Below are 4,920 nucleotides of genomic sequence, written 5' to 3'. Positions count from 1 at the left end.
AGTGGGACAGCATCTTCCATGGAGATTTCCCTGACTTCTCCTTCCATTTTTAGATATGAGTGAGAGGAAGTTTCTCTTTCCTCTCTCGTCACTTTTCTTTGCTATCCAATGGCAAATACAGACACAGCTATTGTCTAGGACCTGAAAAATGGTTCTGTAAGGTTCTGCTCTGATCCCTCAGAAAGGTGACAGCCCAGGGCCTAAAGGTGACATGGGGTAGGGCACAGAGTGTTTGATAGAAGCTGTCTTGCCATTGGCTTCCTAAGGCTGGCTTTGTTTTTCCCCAGCAAATCATGAAGTGATGATGAAAACAAGGAACTCTTTGGGAAATGCAACCACAGTCATTGACACAACTATATACGTGAGGGACAGCCCTGCATGTTCCCCTGGTCTAGGGAAGGATCAATGAAAGGGAAATAGGGGTCGGTGTCTAAAAACTTGCTTTCCTATTCCCCATCCAAGCTAACAGCTTCTGTTGCACATTCAAAGCAAAGAAGCCAAAACTGGAGAGTTTTCTCTCCATGGAAAATTGTGAACAAAGACTAAGGCCAGATGGTAGTGTGGCCGAGCAAATAGGACACCTGATTGGGAATCAGGATATGATAACAGTTCTTATCTTCCTTTGTTACGTGCTTGGAGATCTATGAATGAAAAATACTACAGAAGGGCTAAGTACTATTACTTAAAAATCGTAGCTAGGGAATAACTGCTCTGCATCTGATCCTTGAGACAGCAGCCACTTCCCTCCCTTTCCAGCTGCTAACATCAAATGGATGGGTAATAATTTCAAGGTATTATTGTGGGTCTAACCCTCTAGGTTCAGGGCCTGATTTTCAGGGAGGCAGGACATCTGCAGTTCCCACCCTGACTTCACCTGGAGTTGTAACTGCTCAGGGTTTCTGTAAATCAGGCCTTTTAGCAGAGGGGGCCACCTCTTTCCATCGAGCCACAATGATTTGGGGTCTGCATTGCTGCTGTGTCTCTCCATGGCAGTATCTGTGCCTCTTTTATGGGGCACCTCCATGCTTTCCTCCATTGCTTTCCTGTCCCCAGGAAGCCCCCAGATACTGCTGGTAAGGGAAATATTGGACATGCAGTCAAAGATGTCTCATCAGCAAGGCTGCCACACCCAGCAGCCTCCAAAATGCAGGCTGTAATTTAAAGATCCCCATTGCAGTGATATTCCCCTTTTTTTCCCCATCCCTTCCCCCCCAACTCCTGCTCTCCCTGTGCCTGGCAGAGGCAAAAGCAGAGGGGGTTCTATTCACAGCTATTGCCTTCTCTTTGCTTTTCAGTGACCGTGACTGTGCGTGAGGAGGTAGGTGTCTCTGCTCATTTCCCCTTTATCCAGGCGGCGTTTAGTTTCATTTGGAATTCTAGCTAGCTTGGGCCTTGTCTAAGCTTGGGATTGTCCCTGAGCCAGCAGACAATGAAGCTGTACTGGCCCAGGCTCTGAGTGTAGGCAAGGAAAGCAGCAATTTACACCAGTGGAGTTTTCCTTGGCTTCAAGGAGGGAACAGCAGAGCCAGGGCATTTGTCTGCACTGGGAGATTGAACCTTTGCAGCGACACCAGGTGATGGTGGCCCACCAATTGCTGAACCCCAAGTGCAGACAAGGCCTTAGTCCTGGGGCATGGCTCAGCAAGGATTGCCCCTCTCCTGCTCCCTGAAGCCCTATTGCTTTGCTAGCAGTAATGAAGTGTTTACCCAACTTGCTAGTTTGCCCAGAGTTTACCCAGCTCACTACAACATGGCCTGCATCAAGCCACAGTAAAACCAATCGCCTTTCTCCCTGCTGGACAACTCCTGTTAACCTTCCAAATAACAATGTGAGCCACAGGTTTGTTTATATTGACTTTCACTTTCTCTTCCTGTCCCTGTGTTAATATATCACTTTGCACCAGACAAGAACTTCCCAATGCAATACACAATTTCATTGACTAAGTTGAACTATCCAGTGTCTGTGAAGAAACTCTCAAATTTGTTTCCCTGGAGCACCTCAGTGAGAAGATTTCATTACTATGCAACTGAAAACAGCTCCTGTTTGTGGGTAGGCTAATTGCTATGTAGCATAAGAAATTCCACGGTGATGGGCACAGGATAAGGAGCTAATTAGAATAGAATTATAGAGCATAACATTAAACTCCTTCTTGATTTGCATATCAGGTCTGAGCACTACCAGACAGGCAAGGCACTAAGTCTGTATTGCGCATATGAACTTGCTTTTTGCTCAGTGTTCCAGTGTAAAACTCCAGTTGTCATGTCTGTGTTTTAATCGTCCCCGCAGAGCATTTTATGACATTGGACTGAGTTTCCGCTCTCTATTTGTCCTGTAGATAAACCCCACCAGTGGCATGTTTATGAACATTCTCACACTTCAGGAATACATGAAGGTAATGTTATGGATAGTTCCTTTCATGCGGCTTACAATCCTCTCTGATCGTTGGAGTGATTTCACAAGTATCCGCAGAAAGTTTGGAGGGCCAGAAGGAAGAGGAGTGTGCTATGCGATGCCTGTGATTTAAATTCCCTCTGTGACATTTCCTGGTAATCTGAAATCTGGGGAGCAGGCTTAATCCCTGTGTGCCCTAAACTCTCAAGAGCAGAGCATGAAAGCTACGGGCTGAGTGCAAAGTCTGTGACGTTTGTGCTTTGGATAAAGACCCGAGGACAGTTAGGGGCTGAATTATGAGATGCTGAGGGGACCCAAGCCCCGTGTCTTGCTGGTGGAAAATCTTCCCACTACCAGCCTCCTCGCTAGCCTGTGGTGTGGAGAGGAGCTATTCGACTTCCCCTCACCAGCTGCATAACATGCTGCAGTCTCCCTTTAGCAGTTTCACCCTGGTATCTTCACCTGCCAACAGGGCTGGCTCTCAGTTTTTTGCCACCCCAAGCTCCAAGAGCACAACTGCCCACGCTAAAAAAGATAAAAATGGATGGCTGGAATGCCACCCCTGGAATTGTGCCATCCCAGGCACGTGCTTGCTTTGCTGGTGCCTAGAGCTGGTCCTGCCTGCCAACACCAAATCTCTAGGGCCTCACAGGAAAAGACTGAGCCAAGTTCCCCACATTAAAGAGTCTGGGATTCCCCTAACGGTGTCATAGGGCCTTCCCTGCTCAGCTCTGAGTCCAGGGCACCAGGAATGAGCCTGTAGTGGTTAAAATGTGCCACGCAGATGTACCCACTAATGTCCTTCCTCTCTGCTCCAGGAGACCATCCTGGAGCTACTTGACCACAAGAACCTGGATCAGGATGTGCCCTATTTTGCTGATGTTGTAAGGTAAGTGGCAGGGTTTCGTGGCAGAACTAGATTCTGTGCCTGGGAATTTTAGGGACAAGTGGCTCCCTTCTATTTAACACAGATCTTTCGCTCAGAAGCCATCTGCAACTGCATCTCTCTGTCCTGTCCTGTCAGCCAAATGTAAAAGGCCCCACTTGGGAGGGTGCTCTTGTGGTGCTAATTCTTACCACACTTCCATAGACACCAAATTCTATCCAATGTCCATGGAAACTGGTCAATCTCTGTCTCTGGAATTTCTAACCTGCTTCCCAGGGAGCTTCTGTGCTCAGTCAGCTGTTCAGAATTCTTGAACCTGAATGCACAATTTATTGTTGGTAGTGCCAAGGGGCCAGATCAAGGATGAGGGCCCCACTGAGGCTGGCACTGCAAAAACATGTCACAGTCTCTGGGTCAGTAAATCTACGAAGATTTACTGAATCTTTACAGACAGGCCAAAACAAGCAGAATAGGCCTCTTTATTGGAACATTTCTACAGTCCAAGGGGCAAAGCCCCTAGGGTACGGTTTTGTGTTCAACAAACTGCTTGGCTCATTTGTGACTGCAGAATTGTTATTCTGTGACTCCATGTAACAGGCAGAAAAATACAGCTGAATTTTCAGATCCCAGATTTAAGTTCATAGCCCTGAGTATTAGAAAAATCATAGAAATGTAGGGGTGGTAGGGACCTCAAGAGGTCATCAAGTCCAGCCCCCTGCACTGAAGCAGTGTTATACCAATAAAATGAACACCAGCAGGATCTTATTAAAGGGAAAAAGGCAAAATACCACATTTATTGTGAATACAGAAAGAATCATAGTAAGCAGTTAGTTATAGTTATAACATTCCATTCAATCTCATATTTATTCACACATTCATTCATACAAACATACACACACAGGTTCTGCAAGGTTGTTATCATAGTTACCAGCCTTAGAGTTGCTCATGCCAAGCCACTGGCCAGGTGGCCTGGACATGAGGAGGGAGCAGGGCCTTGTCAGATGCTCATCTGATGCTCCTGGAAGTTGGTTTGCAGAATCAGACCCCAAAGTTCTCACTTTTTAGAGTCTCTTTTTATAGGAATTTCTTCCTATGCCAGTCTATGGGAATTGCTTCATCATGCTGTTGCTGAATCAATCAGCAGATAGCACATTCCTGACGGCTCCAAGATGTTATCTTGTTCTTTGGTTCTCCCATCCTTGAGGCTGTTGGGTGGATTCCAGTCTGCGCTCCGGGGGGGGGTCGTCTGGTTATTTCCACTTGACGCCTTCTTCAGCCGATGGACACTGGATTCTTAGGCTGGCACCTCCCTGATCATTCAGTTATTATCCACACACATCCTCTATCTCTATTTTAATCACAATTGTTAATACAACGAAAGGGCGGGGAGTCTCTGGATGCTGTTTCTGTTGTTACAGAGTATTGCTTTGAGTCTCTCTCTCTGTGAATTGCTTTGAGAACAGACTCTGTCTTAGAATGTACTAACACAATTAGCAGCTTGCAAGTTTCACACATAGAGGGAGAGAAACAGCACCAAAAACCAAGAGACCTCTTAATTAGTAATACCCTGGAATTTAAACTCTGGGGAATCAAACTCATTTGTGATTTTAATACAGAACTTCTTTAATATGATCCAACAGCA

The sequence above is a fragment of the Lepidochelys olivacea genome (genome assembly GCF_965140295.1).
Source record: "Lepidochelys olivacea isolate rLepOli2 genome assembly, chromosome: 22".
NCBI classification, from domain to species: domain Eukaryota; kingdom Metazoa; phylum Chordata; order Testudines; family Cheloniidae; genus Lepidochelys; species Lepidochelys olivacea.
This window is presented reverse-complemented; position numbering follows the sequence as displayed.